Raw genomic sequence first — 20,456 nt, forward strand, 5'->3', positions numbered from 1 at the left:
GAGCACAAGTCACATGACTGGGAGAACTTGGGAAATGGACAATATGTCTAGTCCCATGTCAGATTCCAAAATAAAGTATAAAAAAAACTCTGTGTGATCTTTTCAAAAACTGATTTCAGTGCAGAATTCTGCCGGACCAGCACTATTAACTGATGCATTTTGAAAAAGCATTCCTATGACAGAATCTCTTTAAGGAAGCCCCACTGTAATTCCCCGGCTTTATTCAATTGCTCACAATTGATTTCACCTCTAACAGCACTGGTCCAAGCAGAAAATGTAAATTATTTATCTTTGCAGTCTCTCATTCAACCAATTCTATAACAACACTAAACTGAAAGCTTTTCTTATAACAGCTCTCACACAGCACACACATTTAAATAAATACTGATATCAAACATTATCCTTCTAGAAGCCATTAGTCCTGTGGGGGATTAAGGGGTGGCTGTAGATTCCCCAATACAGAATATCTTGTTAGACACTATTACTGCAGTTTGGGGAAAAAAAAGCCTATTTCTATTTATTCTATTTTAAACAAGTATAGTTGATTATACTATCCCCATTATGTTTTACAGTAACAGATGGCAAACAGGCTTTCTAAAAATACCAATTTCACAAACATGTTTAGATGCAGACAAACAATTCCTCTTTGTACTGTAAATACAATTGCAATGGCAAAGGGGACACAGGCAATAACTGACTTTGTTTTGGAAATGCAGAGGATTATTTACTTTCCATAAATATTTTGAAGAGCAAATTATAGTACGGCCCAACCAAACAGATCAGGTTAATTCGATTTTTAAACTGTCAAGATAGGAAAAAATGTTACCTATCCACTGTTACTATAGACACCATCTCTCCCTACTATACCTGCTATCCCACAGTCACACTCCCTTCCCAGAGACTATTATCCACTGTTACTATAGACACCATCTCTCCCTACTATACCTGCTATCCCACAGTCACACTCCCTTCCCAGAGACTATTATCTACTGTTACTATAGGCACCATCTCTCCCTACTATACCTGTTATCCCACAGTCACACTCCCTTCCCAGAGACTATTATCCACTGTTACTATAGACACCATCTCTCCCTACTATACCTGCTATCCCACAGTCACACTCCCTTCCCAGAGACTATTATCCCACTGTTACTATAGGCACCATCTCTCCCTACTATACCTGCTATCCCACAGTCACACTCCCTTCCCAGAGACTATTATCCACTGTTACTATAGGCACCATCTCTCCCTACTATACCTGCTATCCCACAGTCACACTCCCTTCCCAGAGACTATTATCCCACTGTTACTATAGGCACCATCTCTCCTACTATACCTGCTATCCCACAGTCACACTCCCTTCCCAGAGACTATTATCCACTGTTACTATAGACACCATCTCTCCCTACTATACGTGCTATCCCACAGTCACACTCCCTTCCCAGAGACTATTATCCACTGTTACTATAGACACCATCTCTCCCTACTATACCTGCTATCCCAGAGTCACATTCTCTTCCCAGAGACTATTACCCACTGTTACTATAGACTAGGGATGCACCGAATCCACTTTTTTGGATTCGGCCGAACCCCCGAATCCTTCGTGAAAGATTCGGCCGAATACCGAACCGAATCCGAACCCTAATTTGCATATGCAAATTAGGGGTGCTAAGGGGAAAACATTTTTTACTTCCTTGTTTTCTGAAAAAAAGTCATGCAATTTCCCTCCCGTCCCTAATTTGCATATGCAAATTAGGATTCAGATTCGGTTCGGCTGGGCAGAAGGATTCGGCCGAATCCGAATCCTGCTGAAAAAGGCAGAATCCTGGCCGAATCCCGAACCGAATCCTGGATTCGGTGCATCCCTACTATAGACACCATCTCTCCCTACTATACCTGCTATCCCACAGTCACACTCCCTTCCCAGATACTATTATCCACTGTTACTATAGACACCATCTCTCCCTACTATACCTTCTATCCCACAGTCACACTCCCTTCCCAGAGACTATTATCCACTGTTACTATAGGCACCATCTCTCCCTACTATACCTGCTATCCCACAGTCACACTCCCTTCCCAGAGACTATTATCCCACTGTTACTATAGACACCATCTCTCCCTACTATACCTGCTATCCCACAGTCACACTCCCTTCCCAGAGACTATTATCCACTGTTACTAAAGGCACCATCTCTCCCTACTATACCTGCTATCCCACAGTCACACTCCCTTCCCAGAGACTATTATCCCACTGTTACTATAGGCACCATCTCTCCCTACTATACCTGCTATCCCACAGTCACACTCCCTTCCCAGAGACTATTATCCACTGTTACTATAGACACCATCTCTCCCTACTATACCTGCTATCCCACAGTCACACTCCCTTCCCAGAGACTATTATCCCACTGTTACTATAGACACCATCTCTCCCTATTGGTTTTATTTGATGTTTACATGATTTTCTAGTAGACGTAACATATGAAGATCCAAATCACAGAAAAATCCATTATGCAGAAAACCTCAGGTCCCGAGCATTCTGGATAACAGGTCCCATACGTGTAATTACAACAACAGTACATTTTCTGAATGTGACAGAGTTAAAGTAAATGGTATGCTGCGGCAACCGTTCCTATGGTTTTTAGTCGATTGGCATGATAATTATATTTTTAACAAGAAGATTTTGACAGATTTGAGGGTGATTTCTGAGAGCTGTCTCGCTCCTATGAAATGCGTAGAGAATAACTTTGTCTTCATGCTCTTTCGCACAATGAACAGATTAGTGCATGGTAAAATTAATTACAATGTATTAAGTAGTCTTCTTTTCACTTAACAAGATCAGCAAGTTACCAGTGTTAAAGATCGGTGTATTGTAATGAACAGTACAACTTTCTATTTATTAGTAACTACCAATCATCGGAGCAGCTCCAGAAAACCTGGAAAGTTAGGCCTGGCGCTAGGAAATCTGTACACTATCACAATAGGATATGCACCAGCAAATGAACTCCCTCAATCGTGTAGGAAATAATGAATATATGGTGCTGGTTTCACTATGGGCTAAAACATGACCATTATATTTAAAAATGGGTTTGTGGTTTCTGAGCAAAAAACTAAGATTTTTTGGGCAGAAACCACGAACAATTTGGAGTTTTCGGGGAAAGCTTTGAAGTTTGCCCGACCCTATTTTTTCGGTCTTTCTGCATAAAAAAGATCCATTCGGGCAATCGGAGTTGCTCGGATTTCTAACTCAGAGAAATACTCATATAAATTCGGACCTTGATAAATAACCCCCTAAGTGTCACGAATTCTGGAGGAAAGGAAAGAAATTCATGTTGCATTCATCACTTCTCATGTAATATTTATATGTGAATCTATTATGTTGTGCTACAGTATATAGCCATCTGACTTTCTATTTTCCCTTTCAGCTTTCACACTTGTCTATAAATATGTTGACATTTACTTGCTCTGTTATTCAAGTCATAACCTGCGAAACCACAACAGAAAATGTACAGCAAGCTCTAGATTTATTCATACAGTTACTTTCATACATTTTGGAACGATTCAACTGAAAAAAACTGAAAGCTTTTTAACAAAAATAATGCAGAACAGATGAAACATTTTCCCCACAGAATGGCTTTGCAAACCATTGATATTAAAATAAAAGCAAGCAGTGGTGGTGCTTCCATTAAAAGAGAAGGAAACCTAGTCGGCGCAAAACCCTCCCCCCCCTCCCGTGTGTTGCCCACCCTCCCTCCTCCCCCCCCTGGCCTACCCGTCCCGCTGGGCAAATGCCCCTTACTTGTTACTTACCCTTCTGCGCAGGTCCAGTCTACGGAGTTCACCGACGCCATCTTCTTCCAAGCAATCTTCTTCCTGCTTTGATCCTACGATCTACTGCGCATGCGCCAAAAGTCACAAAGTGACGCATGCGCAGTAGATTCGTACCAGCGAAATGCTCCTACTGCGCATACGCCAAAATGCCGTTCAAAGCAGGAAGAAGATCGCGTGGAAGAAGATGTCGTCTGTGAACTCCCTGGACTGGACCTGCGCAGAAGGGTAACAAGTTAGGGGCATTTGCCCAGCGGGACGGGTAGGCCAGGGGGGGGAGGGAGGATGGGCAACACACGGGAGTGGGGGAGGGTTTTTGCGCCGACTAGTTTCCTTCTCCTTTAATGGGGGAGAGGATGTCTAGTCCTGGAACTTTAGAAATGATAGCTTGCAATTCATTGGCAATGACAATATCACATCATGACCATGTCTTTGCAACATCATCACAGCTCAATGAGGAGCAATCACATCATAACATTTTGTTGTCAACAGATTAGAAGGGTTTTTAGCTCCTACCTAGCCAGTTTGAAGGTCTAACAATGTGTGAGTTCCTAAGTACACTACATGTGTTTCTTAAATTCTGATCATGACTATGTACTGACTGTTTGGTTGACAACTGCCCTGGTCATTGGTTGTTTTCTGCTGACTGCCTGTTTTCCAGTTTTAATAGATTCATCTTCACCTTCTCTGCCTGTTTAGAGGCCACCGTCACTTAGGATAAGTGAAAGGTTCCATGGCAGAATCATGGTGGCAAATTCCAATAGTGCTCCCAAAATGAAGCTTTTTGGACTTCTGAGTAAGTTACATGGTTGGCATATGCCACACACTGCACATCATCAGAAACACAACATCTCCATCATGCTGTTGGGATGCTTCTCTGCAGCAGACCCTTGAAGGCTTGTGAGTGTAGAGGGTAAAATGAATGCAGCAAAAAACAATGAAATCCTGGAGGAAGACTTGATGTCATATGCAAAAAAAAACCCAAGTCGGACTGGGAGTAAAAAGCAGCCCTGAAAAAAAATCAAAGCAGTCCATATATAAATGTGCAACATTGGCAGCCACCCCCTCCCATATTGGTGGTCATGGCCCCCCCCATGTAAAAAAAAAAAACATTGGTGTCGTGACGGATGCCCCCTAAACCTGCATCCCTAAGCACAGGCCCTCTGTTCCTATATATAAATGGCCCTGATAGCATAGATCCTCATACAGAGCAATTAGTAATAATTGCATGGAAAAAATGTGGCACCGAGAGGAACCAACAGACTGTGTTTCAATAAATGATGTACCCCAAGATTTATGTTCCATACAAATTAAAATTAAAGGAATTCTAAGGATTTGAAGTTCTAAGGTGAATTTTGTAAAATATATAATGGAATTTGATGGTGATTCTTTTTGTGTTGAAGTTTTACATAGGGTTCATGTTTGAAGAAGGAAACTAAGGCAGTTGTACAACTGGAGTAACAATGACCTTTTCCTATGCAACACCCACTATCCATTTTTGGCATTCCAGGGTTAATGCACAGGTCGAGCAAAACTGCAGTAAGTGACTAATAAAGAAATTCATGAACAACCATGTGGTCAGGCAAAGCCAGAGGTGAGTTCCACATAAGATAAGAATTCCACACCAGAGAATATAAAAAATAAAAAGGAAAAAACTCATAAACTCTTTTGACAGGGTTATTTATTAAAGTTTGAATGCCAAAAACTCCAAAAAATTTAGTTTTTTTACTATAAAATCCAAGTTATTATACCCCTAGGATGGAAAAAGTCAAAATCCAAAAATCCGGCATGTCAGACCTGCCGAGGTTGTATATAAGTCAATGGGAGAAGTCCCGAAGATATCCTGATCTGAGCTGGGTTTCATGCAATAATCCAAAGATTTTGTGGTATTCAGACAAAAATTTAAAAAATCTGAGTTTTCGGTCTGAAAATCCAAAAACATATTACGATCAGAATTCTTCATGATTTTTCTCCCGCACAAGAAGTTTTTTGGAAAATGTATTGATAAATATGGGGAAATAACTCGTGTGGATTTGGTCGGGGTAGATTCCAGAAAATAATGAGATATTTTCGGATTTAGATAAATAACGCCCTTAATGAATTAACATATTGGTTAGAGCAAATATCTCATTGGTTGGTATCAGTTACTGCATGAGAGCAATTTTAACCAGTATAAGTAAATGAGACCCACTGCAGACGAATGTAGACTTCAATCAATGCAAGAATACACCAACATTTTGGAGTGGGGCAAATCTCAAAACATTCTTAGAAACATCTTAGAAGGAAGGAAGCTGCATCAAGAGCATCTCCACCATAAAACTGGCTACTCGCTTACCCTAAATGTATATCAACTACATATATACAAAGAAACTGTTAAATCAACAACAAACAAATGTCCCCGATGGGCACTCACTTCGAATAATTTGAACATTTGTGGTTTCCAGAAGCGTTTCGCAAAAGCGAACTAAGAAATGTTAGAGATGCAGAAGTCCCCAAGGAGACTAAATGCCGAATCTTCACAAAATAAAAGAAAAAAAAAAGATGAAACGTATTGAAACAGATCATTGCGAAAACACAGGAACAAATTAGAACTGGGTCCATGGGTGAAAAACACACAAAACGACAATGATGAATTGAAATAGCTTTAGATCTTTGTAGATCTAAAGAAAAATATAATATAACGAGGGAGAAGTCCAATGAGCAACGTACAAACAGGACAAAATGTGCATTATAACCAGGACTGCCATCAGGAATCGCAGGGCCCCGTACGACAAAATTTCCTGGGCCCCCTGGGCTGTGCCCACCGCAAGCCCCACCTACAGGTCCGCCCTCCCCACCACATAGTAAAAAACAAAAAAAATATTGGTGGCTAGGGTTCCCACATGTTAATAAAAAATAAAAAGATATTGGTGGTCAGGGCCCCCCATAAAAAAACATTTGTGGCCAGGGCCCCCCCATTAAAAAATATTGGTCGCTAGGACCCCACATGAGAAAAAAAAATTGGTGGCCAAAATTTGTGGCCAGGGCCCCCCACCCACATTAAAAGAAAATTGGTGGCCGGGGCCCCTTAAACGTCCATTCCTTCCTGAAGTCAGCAGCTCTCAGAAAGATGGGGGGCCCGGCTAATCAAGTAAGTGTGGCGTGGCCGGGGCTCCCCTTACCCTCAGGCCCCCTACAACTTTCCCCCCTGTCCCTCCCTGATGGCTGCCCTGATTATAACTGAACAGCCATTCCCACCTTCTAGTATCCTTTCCATCTTCTGATCTTTTTACAGCAGTTAAATCTCCTCTCTTCTCTGCTCTCAGCATTCCCCAGTCTGACTGAACTAAAAAAAAAAGTACCTTTCCTACAAGGTCAGCATTATAATTAATTCCATGAACTCAGTGCCCTCTTCCTTACTGCTAAAATATCCCTTTGTACGGATTTACCATTCTGGAAGAAAGTGGCAATTTTTTAAATTTCAGTTTTACTAAATCTAAATGTCAGTTTAGTGCTACATCATTTACTTCTTTAGTGACTATAAAGACAGATTTACATAGGGTCGAATATCGAGGGTTAATTAACCCTCAGTATTCGACTGCCGAATGTAAATCCTTGGACTTCAAATATCGAAGTCGAAGGATTTACTGCAAATAGTACGATCGAACGATTAAATCCTTCAAATCGTTCGATTCAAAGGATTTTAATCCACCGATCGAACGATTTTTCTTCGACCTAAAAAAACATAAGAAAGCCTAACGGGACCTTTCCCGTAGGCTAACATTGCACTTTTTTTAAAGAGACAGTATTTCGACTATCAAATGGTCGAATAGTCAAAGATTTTTAGTTTGAATCGTTCGATTCGATGTCGTAGTCGAAGGTCGAAGTAGCCTATTCGATGGTCGAAGTAGCCAAAAAAGTCATTCGAAATTCCAACTTTTTTTTCTTCTATTCCTTCACTCGAGTTAAGTAAATGGGCCCCTCAATGTCAGGAGGCCACGCGTTATTTCTTTATTAACAAACTCAGTTCTGTAGGTGTCGAAGGATTTTAATTCATCGATCGAACGATTTTTCTTCGACCTAAAACCTTCCCCATAGGCTAACATTGCACTTCGGTAGGTTTTAGGTGGCGAAGGGTTGAAGTTTTTTTAAAGAGACAGTACTTTGACTATCGAATGGTCGAATAGTCGAACGATTTTTAATTTTAATCGTTCGATTCGAAGTCGAAGTCGTAGTCGAAGGTTGAAGTAGCCTATTCGATGGTCGAAGTAGCCAAAAAAGTCATTCGAAATTCGAACTTTTTTTTCTTCTATTCCTTCACTCGAGCTACGTAAATGGGCCCTTCAATGTCAAGAGGCCACGCGTTTTTTCTTTATCAACAAACTCAGTTCTGTAGGTGTCCAAATATATATATGTGTGTGTGTGGGCTGGTGTATGAACCTTCATGTCTGTCTAAACTCTGGATTTGCGAAATGCTACAGAAATAATCTAAAGAAGAGATCATGAGGTTCACCAGCAGATGCTTTCAGTATGCGTATGTGTCTGTCTTACACACTTGACAATGGACAAGAGAAGGTGAACTTCATGGACAGGCAGTTGTCCTATATGCTGTTAAAGGGGCAATATTCATTCTGAGTTCACTGTGAGTCCAATGAATAGGAACTGTGTTGGCTTACGGCATTCGTCAACACATCTATAGTTTTTGTAAAAATAGTGGAACTTAAAGAGATGCTGTCATGATTTTTATGATGTAGTGTTTATATCTAAATGACACTGTTTACACTGCAAATAATTCACTGTACAATATAAAATTTCATTCCTGAACCAACAAGTGTATTTTTTTAGTTGTAATATTGGTGTGTAGGTGCATCTCAGGTCATTTTGCCTGGTCATGTGATTTCAGAAAGAGCCAGCACTTTAGGATGGAACTGCTTTCTGACAGGCTGTTGTTTCTCCTACTCAATGTAACTGAATGTGTCTCAGTGGGAACTGGATTTTACTATTGAGTGCTGTTCTTAGATCTACCAGGCAGCTGTTATCTTGTGTTAGGGAGCTGCTATCTGATTACCGTCCCATTGTTCTGTTGTTAGGCTGCTGGGAGGGTGATATCACTCCAACTTACAATACAGCAATAAAGAGTGACTGAAGTTTATCAGAGCACAAGTCACATGACTGGGGGCAGCTGGGAAACTGACAATATGTCTAGCCCCATGTCAATATTTCAAAATTAAATATAAAAAAATCTGTTTGCGCAGATGCATTTGAAAAAAAACCACTTATTCCTATGACAGTATCCCTTTAAAGCACACCTGTGTTACGCTTCAGTCTATCTGGTGGCAAGAGAAAACTGATTATGTTTTTCATTAAACACGTGCCTATAGAAGCTCTATTTATTCTGCAGGTAAATATTGCACCACGCTGGGGATACCCAGGTTGATAAAATCGTTTTGTAAAAATTTTGATATGTGTATGCTGGCCAAATAATGCCAACCAATAGCTTTATACTATGGATATTGTGCAAGTTTGACATTTTCATCTGTTGATAAGTCTAGTTGGTCACTACATGGTATATAAGCAGATGAGAAAGTGCAGAAGAGCCTAATCTGTCAGACCAAATGAACTGAACAATACAAAGGTGGCCATACCAGTATATGTCAATGTATGACCACCTTTAGCCAAACATAGAACAACCAACAATCTGTAGCTAGCTGCCTCTAGATCAGTGCTTTATTTAGGTTCAGTGCTGTCCTAGCCACCAGGACTCAGTGCACCCCCTTTTGTATAAGTGGTGTAGTTCAAGTGACACAAACAAGTCTGATGTCACCAATGAGCGCAAGAAGTTCCTTCCCCCTCTTCCACCAACTTAGCCACCGGATTTGCCTGCAAGTCTCCACTGGTGGCTCGGAAGACTTTTTTTTTTTATAAAAAAAACATTTAATTTGTAATATATTACGAAAGCCTTGCTCTTTCTAAATATGAATGCATTTTTCTCATTATGTGTTTATTTGGACCTGTCCTACTAGGCTAGAATAATACACATTCTCACCTCTCTATGTAAGAAACCTTTATAGAGGCAAATGCCATTAGGGAGTCCCATTGGAGGTTAACAGCAACAAGCCAAAAAATTGTGCAGTTTTGGCACTAAATACATTTGGGACATTTAGGGGGTTATTTATCACAGTCCGAATTTATCTCAATATCTTCTGAAAAAAAACTCAGACCAAATCCGCACAGGTTTTTGGGCTTATTTATTAATACAAATTTCCCAAAATTTTGTTTGCAGGGAAAAAATCCGATTTTCACAATTTTTTTTGATTTTGCACCCAAAAATTTAGAATTTTGCCCGAAAACTTCGGGGTATTGCCAAAAACCCAGCGCACATCAAAAAATCATTGGGACTTCTCCCTTTGATTTATATGCAACCTCGACAGGTCTGAGATGCCGGATTTTCTAATTCTGACTTTTCCATCCTCTGGGTTTAATAAATTCCAAAAAATTCGTGATTTTTTAAAAGTCAGATTTTATATAAAAAAATCACAAATTTTTCATGATTTTTGCATTCTGAGTTTAATACATAACCCCCTAAATCTAAGGGGCATATTTATTAAGGGTCAAATTTCTAATAGAAAAAACGTCTAAATTCGAATTCAAAAAGACCAACCGAAATTAGTTTTTTTTTGGTCGAATAGGTCAGTTTTCAAACGAATAGGTCCGTATTGCCCGAATTTGAATCGTCTGAATCAAAGGAATATCACATACGATCAAATTCGATTTCAAGTTTTTCCCAAAAAAAACTTCTATTTATCCAATTGACTCCAAATAGGTTCTAGGAGGTCCCCCATAGGCTAAAACAGCAATTTGGCAGGTTTTAGATGGTGAATGATCAAAGTCAAATTTTTAAAGAGACAGTACATGATTAATTTCGATATTTGAATTTTTTTTTTTTTTCAAATTCAAATAGAATTTGGAATATTTCCTAGTCAAAGCACACAAAAAATAGCTTGAAATTCACATTTTTTTCATTCGAAAATTCACCTCGACCTTTGATAAATCTGCCCCTAAGAGTGAAATGTGTTTTTATAATTTTATCTCTATAGACCTGTTACAGTCGGTTTTCATTTTTCCCACATATGCTTTAAAACAGTAATACTATTGGCCCTTTGGGATATCCAATACTAACTCCCAGAGGGCATAGAATGTTTTTCCTAGATGACTACAAGAGCTGAGGGGGCACAGCTTCACATCATGAAATATCTCTAGTGCAGATCAAAGGCAACTCATTCTACATCAAACACAGTGTTAGTCCCACCAGCAATAATGGCATAAAATAGCAGTAGCAGAAAACAAATAGTTGAAGAGCTATTATGTTGGAAAGCAAAAAACAAAGATGAAGTGAATATAAACAAGCTGGAAGCTGTCATGTCAAAAAGTTACATACAGTAGTTAAATAGCCAAGTTGGGTTGAAAAAAATGAAACCCAGTGCACCTACCTACACTCACCCACTAAAACTATACATACCAATAACTATATTAATTGTTGATATTAGTTTCACTATAGCCTTGGATATTATGCTGATCCAAGATATCATCTTCAAGCCACTCTTAAAAGCATTAAGTGAATCAACATCACCCGGCAGTGCATTCCACAACCTCACTGTCCTGACTGTGAAAAACCCCCTACGTTGCTTCAAATAAAAGTTGTTTCCCTCTAGTCTAAAGGGGAGGCCTCTGGTACAGTGATCCATTTTATGGAAAAACATATCTCACACTAGTGGTCTATAATGCCCTCTAATGTCCTTATAAAGTGTAATCATGTCCCCTCTCAAGCACCTTTTTTCCAGAGGAAACAACCCCAACCTTGACAGTCTCCCCTCATAATTTAACGCTTCCCTCCCTCTAACCAGTTTAGTTGCACTTCGTCTCTGCACTCTCTCCAGCTCATTTATATCCCTCTTAAGGACTGGAGTCCAAAACTGCCCCCATACTCCAGATGAGGCCTCACCAGGGACCTATAAAGAGGCAGAATTATGTTTTCATCCCTTGAGTTAATGCCCTTTTTTATGCAAGACAGAACTTTATTTGCTTTAGTAGCCACAGAATGACACTGCCCAGAATTAGACAACGTGTTATCTACAAAAACCCCAAGATCCTTCTTATTTAAGGAAACTCCCAATACACTGCCATTTAGTGTATAACTTGCATTTATATTATTTTTGCCAAAGTGCATAACCTGCATTTATTAACATTGAACCTCATTTTGCTACCCAGCTTTTCCAGTTTAGTCAAATTTCTCTCTGGCAGCATCCTGCATGGAACCTATAGTTCTGCACAATTTAGTATCATGTGCAAAAATAGAAACAGTACTTTCAATGCCCACCTCCAGGTCATTAATAAACAAGTTGAAAAGCAAGGGACCTAGTACAGAGCCCTGCGGTACTCCACTAACAACACTGGTCCAATTAGAAAATGTTCCATTTACCACCACTCTTTGTAGTCTATCTTTTAGCCAGTTCTCTATCCAGGTACAAATACTATGTTCAAGGCCAACATTCCTTAATTTAACCAGTAACCTTCTGTGTAGCAAAATCTATGCAAATCATATCCACTGCCATCCCACAATCGAGATCCCTGCTCACCTTCTCATAAAAAAATCGAATTAGTCTGGCAAGATCTATCTATGCATAAAACCATGCGGGAACAAACTCATAGTATTTTGATTTGCAATGAAGTCAAGTATTTTTTGACTAACTGACCTATAGTTTTGAGGCTGAGAACGGGATCCCTTTTTGAGTAACGGCACCATGCCAGACCTCAATGAATCCTGAAAAATTAAGCAAAAAAGTTTGGCAATCACATGTTTATTACCCTGAGATGAATACCATCCGGTCCCAGACCCTTGTTTATCTGTATATGTTCTAGTCTCTTTTGAGTTTCCCCTTGCATGAACCATGCAACATTTGTTGTATTAATAGAATTGGGACTATTAAGAAGGAAACCTTGGTTTCTCATTTGTGAAGACAGATGAAAAATAACAGTTGACAATCTCTGCTTTATTTCTGTTCTCATCAACCAACTAAGTTTTCATTAATTTGAAGTGCAGTTTTTAATCATTTTTTATTTAGGATAAGTACCCATAATCCAAACTAAAATCTTACTAGAATCCCATTACTTGTGCAGTGTTTCACTGACTCACCAGCTTTTTATCGCATTTTCCCCATTGGATGTCATAAGTTGGAGAAAATCACTTTGGCAGTTTAACCAAAATCTAACAGGAGGTTGATGGAGGAAATCAGAATAAACCATTAAAATACAAAATTGTCAAAATCAGCAGGACATTTTTGCACAAACAGATGTTTTTAAATCTGAGACATTTTATAGTTTTATTGATTTAGAAATGGGGCTCTGTGTTTTTGTGGCTGACATTGGTATCAATGAGCACAGCATTAAAACATACTCACTTCCAACCAAGGGGGAAGAATGCAGTGCAAGGTGAATATAGTCAGAGACAACCTGGTTATAGTAATTACAGTGGGACAACTATAGATCAGCAATGCTTTTCAAAATTACATGGAAGTCAATGGAATTAAAACTAATGCCAGCATGGTTATGTGCAAACTCAATGCAGAATGGGTCAGAATTCACCATAGAGGCAAATATCCAGGGCTAGTGTTGGTTTTGTGTATGTTTGTATGGCTGTATATTGTATACAACCTGCACAGCCGGCAAGCGTTACAACTCTTTCCTAAAGTTGTCTTCTTATTTCTCCTCCAAAAAATCAGCTGTGCTGCCACACTTTATGGCTGAGATTTAAGTGGCCGTAATAATAAAGCTCCTTATCCCAGATCTTGTTTGAGATGTTTAGACCCCTGGTTACAAAGGTTACCTGCTTAGCGCAGTCTGTGCTCCACTTAGGGTATTTTAACCTAAGTGGAGTGTAAATAAAATGTAGAAGATTTTTTTATAATTGTTATTGTACATAGTTAATAAATATGCGGAGAAAAAAATAAAAAAATAAAAAAATATTGAGGTTGGGATTGGGAGCAAGAAAGACTAGGAGCAAATGCTTTGTTACCGTGCTGTAATGTGCACAGTTGTGCTCCTAGCATTTCTCCCACAAATGGGATATTGGAAATACGTATTGCTCCATGTCTTAAAACCCCCAAATGGCACCCTATAACAATATTCAATAGGAGATAATTAAATAATCCCTCACACAACACTATGCTGCTTCACTTTACCTGCTACACAACCCGAGATTAATGTCACTTCTCCCAGACTCTCTGCAGACTTCTATATGTTTACTGTATTGTCCAGTGTAAGTGGTGTGCAATTCATAAATAACTGATAACAATAGTGATAATGCCGAGGCATTATGTGCTAAAATCTCTGTACGCACAGCTAAATTCTGGCACATAACAATGGTCACAAATGCAACACATTCCCGATGTATTTCCCTTCTTTCACCTCTCTCTGAAGAGTACTTGAAAATGATCCCGTGTATTTATTATCAAAATTAGGTGTGATGCTATTATGGGTTTTAAAACAACCCAGTGTGTGTTTCATGTTTCTCACCAGAGTTTATTATGTTGCATCAGAGGATTGAATAACAACTTTATCCATCAATGCCACGTGGGCTCCATTTAACTGAAATAATAGCTTCATAAATATCACTAGAATAAAAAGTAGCATGTTTAAACATTACTGTTCTATTTTTAATAGAGGATGTCATGTCTTAGGGTGAAGACAAACAGAGCTACTAGTAGCTGTTACTTGTAGCTCTGTGTGTCTTCAGCTTTAGAGATATGGAATATTTTAAATATTTGACTGTGCTGATATTAATAGAATAAGTGGGGGCAAGCTGCTCTGGCACTATAACCAATGAATTACAGGGTCCTATAGGGCCCACCAGGGAACCTGAATTTGTGGACCGACATTTACAGCCAATAGATATAGATGGTGCCATGTGGCATATTATGTGTACTGATTATAACACTATTTAACCATTGTACCTTCAGTTAAAGGTTCTAAGCTGTATTTAAGAAGCCAACACTGGCCTTGTTCTGCAGAAACTAGCCTATGTAGGCACCTTTGGCACCTAAATACAGTATAATTAACAAACTGAGAAGAAGGTGCATCATCGGTGACCCTATGTGGCAGATTTATTAAGGTTTGAATGGTAAATCTCAATTGGAATTTTCACATTTTTGGGGGGGTAGTCAAAACTGACAAATTCGAATTTTAAACCACTTACTCAAATTTGAATTTGAATGTGAGATTTATCACACCTTGACCCCGAAATAGTTATAAATCGAATATTCACCACCTAAAACCTGCCGAGTTCAATTACAGGTCAATGGCAGAGGTCCGGTGAACCATTCGAAGATGTTAATAGCCTTCCTGACATTTTAATTTGATTCGAATTTTTGGGTCATTCGTATTCAATCGAATATTAGACGCTTGAGTTTTTTCATAAATAACCGCCCATTCGAGTACATTCAAATATATTAAAGTTAAAACAAATTCACATAACTTCGAAATACGACCTTTGATGAATCTGCCCATGTGTCAAACATTATTATGACAGATAGGGGGTTATTTATGAAGCTCCGAATATCCGAACCTCGAATAATTCATAGTTTTCGGAGCAAAAAAAAAACTACGATTTTTTTCGAGATTTATTTAAGTCCGATGGTCTAAAAACTCAGAATCTGAAACCCCGCCATCTAAAAGCTCTCAAGGTCCTGTATAAGTCAATGGGGAAGGTCCCAGTGTCTACGCTCATTTTCATACCGATATCCGATGATTTGGGGGGTTTGGCGCAAAAAACATTGTCGTTTTTGTGGGAAAACTCCAACCAATTCTGAGTTTTCGGGGTAAGCTCTGAAATTTCTGAGTTTTGCCCGGCCCTATTTCTTCTAGCTTTTTTCTTCATAACAAAGGTCCATTTGGGAATTCAGAGTTGCTCGGAGTTGGATATTAGAAATACTGAGATAAATTCAGACCTTGATAAATAACTAGGAATGCACCTAATCCAGGATTCGGTTCGGGATTCAGCCTTTTTCAGCAGGATTCTGATTCGGCCGAATCCTTCTGCCCAGCTGAATATTAAAATATTTTCCCCTTCCCACCCCTAATTTGCATATGCAAATTGGGGTTCGGATTCGGTTCGATATTCGACCAAATCTTTCACAAAGAATTCGGGGGTTCGGCCAAATCCAAAATAGTGGATTCGGTGCATCCTTATAAATAACCCCCATAATGTTTACTTTCTGGTTTTGTCAATATATAATATTTGCCAATATCACGGTAGTAAGAATAATATAAATACCTCTCTGTTAGAAACCTTTATTATATCTGTTCTATATTGGAGAGTTGTTGGCTCAACTTTACTGTAAGGTTTACAACGGGGAACCGCTGTAACCGAGGATAGCCACTCCATGGGGAGTGGATATGGTGGAAGCCCAGGGGTGTAGCCATAGGTGATTGGAGGCAAAGACACGATGAAAGTAAATTGTAGATTTAATGGCAGCCAGAAAACAGAAAAGAAAATGGCAGGAACAGGGAAAAAGGCTAATCAGGGTATCTACAAGGTGAGGGAAAAATGGGGTACTCTCTCAGGAACAAGGTACAAGGTATTCAAAAATAAGGTTTCCAAAAATGAAGGTTTCCAGGATTCAGATAACTGGATTCAGATGACTGGATTCAGATAACAAAACAAGATTCAGGAACAAGATTCAGGAACAAGATTCAGGAACGCATTACATTCAATGACTCAGGAAAGCTCAGGGCAGAGTTTATAAAGGGAAGGTGATTAGGAATTGTTAGACACATGAGGGTAAACGAGGTGGGTGGAAAACATACTGTGAACAGGCAGATAAACAGAAACATCAAACACAAGAGTTCAGGATCAGCCCCAAGAGCCCCCAGTGGCTCATGAGGCATATGCAGCCAGTGTCCAGAACAAAACAAGAGTTCAAGGAGTTCGAATCCCGGGCTGATCCTGACATTTACCCTATCATTACTCTGCCGTATCATGCACTTTTAGGAGCTAACAATAGCAGAACATTGTGTCCATTGCTCTTCAACACTCTCATATTGCACTTCTGTAAGGCAATGCCGAAGAACATAGCAACAGCAACATGAAAATCTTCTAACTATCCGAAAGGGATCTGATGGATTGTTTTGGACTACGTGGGACTATAATCCTCACCACTGGTGCCATAGTTATATTCCATTATTATCCATCTACAAAATGGCCAATGCTGTTTATAAAAAGCCAAGACCTATGGGTGGAGGAAGCAAAGCTGTTACCTGGGGAAAGTCGATTCACATTTACCCATTACAATTTCATCTAGCTGCAACATTTACCATCTGCTTAATGTTTTCCCGAATCGTTGGTGAATCAAATAAACTTTATACATTATATATCTCACTCCGGCATTTTATACTGCTACTGGGAGTCATCTGATCTTGTCATCATGAAACTACCTGGCAATGGGTTCAATCCTCCCTTTGTACACAGGGTGTTGCACAAGAGAACACACTCGTTACTCAGATTATTTTATTACATTCCTTCAACTGCTGCAAAGTTGTACAAATGCATCAACTCTGCATAAAACTTTCAAAGAAAGTCTAAACTCCTGTCCCTGGAATACGAAATCTTCTTGTATTGTTTATAGCTTTATACGAAGATGTTTTCAGGGAAGAACGAAAGGAGATTAAATGTTTTATAATGACCCTGTTTTTAATTAACAGCTGCTAGAAACTCCTTCCCACCTGTAGTTTGAAAGTTAGAAACAGAGTTTTATAAAGACACCATTTATTTTATACCACATCTAACACTTCTTCTTGGCGTAAAATATGTTACACTCCTTTGTAATTATGCCCCATAGTGTGATGCTGGTTGAACAGATGCAGAAAGAAAAAAATACCTTATAAGCATAATCCAACACATAGTATTTGCACTGTAAAATAAAGATGGCAGCCATATAATAATAAAAAACCCAAAAGCTACAGATGGAGCACATATTTGGACACCCTTTAATCTCCAAATTAAATAAAAATTGTACATAGAACAGACGATACATCAAAAAACAAACTTTAAGGGGCAGATTTATCAAGGGTTAAATAGTAAATTAGAATTTGAATTTTTGAGTTTCAAAATTCATACATTCAAATTTGAATCTCCCTATTCGATTGTAAGATTTATCACACCTCGACCATGAAAACAGTCCGAATTCGAAGATTGGCCACCTAAAACCTGCCGAGTTCATGTACAAGTCAATGGCAGAGGTCCATTGAGCCAGTTGGAGATGTTAATGGCCTTCCTTCGTTTTTTTTTTTCAGGAGAAAATTTTGATTCATACGATTAGAATTCTCGGGTCGGAACCATCCGATCGAAAATTAGCCTTTCAAATTTTTTTTCTTAAATAACCTCCCAGTCAAATTTTGAGTATATTCGAATTTAAAATGTTTTACATGTATTTAATAAAGTCAGTGCAGATTAATGGTACATTGTTTGCTTATCAACAAACTCTCCAGGGGCAATCGTTTGAGGGGCTACCTTACACGGAACTACAAATAAAGTTGATAGATTGGCCTAGGCTTAAAGGAGAAGGAAAGGCTAAAATTAAGTAAGTTTTATCAGAAAGGTCTATATAAATACACCAGTAAACACTCAAAGTAATGCTGCTCTGAGTCCTCTGTCAAAAGAAACAGCACATTTCTTTCCTTCTATTGTGTACTCATGGGCTTCTGTATCAGACTTCCTGTTTTCATCTTAAACCTCCAGGGCATGGCCTTGAGCATGCTCAGTTTGCTCCTCTCCCCCTCCCTCCTCCCATCCCTGCTGTAATCTGAGCTCAGAGCTGTTAGTGAGCAGGGAGAGACTCAGGCAGGAAGTGATGTCACACCAAGCTTATATGGCAGCCTCTATCCTAAATAAACAGAGACAGTGTCCAGAGCTGTTTACTCAGGTATGGTAAAGCATTCTGCAGAATAAATATAGTGTTCTAGCTTGCACTATTGTGGCTAATCTGTTGACAATAAACTGTCTCGTAGCTTTCCTTCTCCTTTAAAAATTCTTCTAGGGGTCACTTCATTTATCTGAGGCGCAAGTGTGTGTCCCTTAGTGCTCAATTAGGAAGTACTGGCGAAAGCTACACTTTGCTCTTTGCGCCAGATTCAACAGGAAGCTTGCCTTAGGGTTCTGATGCAGCCGGCGTCTCCTTAAAGGGGAAGGAAACCTAGTCGGCGCAAACCCCCAGCCTGTCTCCCACCATAAATGCACCCAATATCGTCCGAAAAATTTTCCGTACAATATTATCGGTGCGTCAATGGCCAACTTTAATGAAGATGCAAATCTTTTTGTTGGGGAAGCCACAGGTCACTGCTCCAAAATGGAGAACAGAGGTCTATGGTCATTGTTTAAGCCACCACGTAGTGGGCAAAGTGCAACAAATAATTTAGATTAGAATTAGAATTTATTCTATTATTTCCCTGTGTATCAGTCTAATGTATTCTTTCAGTATTTTAAGATGAACGCATTTGCTTTCCATTGGCTTTTTGTCTACTTCTGCAAAGATGCTATTACATAGTAACATAGTAACATAGTAAGTAAGGTTGAAAAAAGACACATGTCCATCGAGTTCAACCTTTTTTTTTTTTATTAGCTCCGCTTGCAGTTTAAAGAGCTCCTATCGTCCTAAAAGCGTTTCCCCCACCAACTGCACCCACCAGTATCGGAAAGGGAACACCCAGTACTGGTGTCCTAGCTCTAGCAAAGGCAATTAAAAAAACAGAAAAACAACTACTGTTGCTCCCAACCGGAGTGCGTGCTCTATTAACCCACATCTTTGGTGGGGAAAACTATTTTAGGGTAACAGGTGCTCTAAGTTTAGCATAAGCTGCACCCTCCAGGGCACCTTTATCACCTATAATTTGTTGTCCATTTTGTTTTATAATGCCTGCACAATAAGCTAGCAAGAAGCATGCCCTAGTTGTCCAGTGGGAGTATCATTGTGCTACTGGGCTTTGTGAAGGCGGGACAAACACATAATATAAAACAATGCTAGCATCGGTATTCTTCTTTATTTACAAGGGATTATGGCTACTATAGATATGTACCGGAATTATAGTGAATGTTCATTCTGTCTTACAAATAAAATTCATTTTGTATTTATTTAATTGTAATTTAGGTGATATAAATGGTTTATTAATGTTCTTCCTTCCTCAACCAAACATTTCTTATCAGTGGTACTGTATGTTGCAAATTGTTATCTCATGCTCATGCTCAGCCAATTAGAGCAGGTGAAATCTGTCATCGACTGACAGTATAAGTACTAGGGATGCAACGAATCCAGGATTCGGTACGGGATTCGGCCTTTTTCAGCAGGATTCGGATTCGGCCGAATCCTTCTGCCCGGCCGAACCGAATCTGAATTTGCATATGCAAATTAGGGGCGGGGAGGGAAATCTTGTGACTTTTTGTCATAAAACAAGTTTTCCCCTTCCCACCCCTAATTTGCATATGCAAATTAGGATTCGGATTCAGCCGAATCTTCGAGAAGGATTCGGGGGTTCGGCCCGAATCCAAAGTAGTGGATTCGGTGCATCCCTAATAAGTACACTGGCTGTGTAGAGAATAA

The 20,456-nt window shown here is 39.3% G+C and overlaps 1 protein-coding gene across 3 annotated transcripts in view; it reads right to left on the reverse strand.

Moving 5' to 3' along the window:
- The window catches only part of samd12.S (sterile alpha motif domain containing 12 S homeolog), a 352,270-nt gene that overhangs the window by 224,837 nt on the left and 106,977 nt on the right, over positions 1 to 20,456 (reverse strand). The window lies entirely within an intron of this gene.

Source organism: Xenopus laevis, chromosome 6S (genome assembly GCF_017654675.1).
Source record: "Xenopus laevis strain J_2021 chromosome 6S, Xenopus_laevis_v10.1, whole genome shotgun sequence".
NCBI classification, from domain to species: Eukaryota; Metazoa; Chordata; class Amphibia; order Anura; family Pipidae; genus Xenopus; species Xenopus laevis.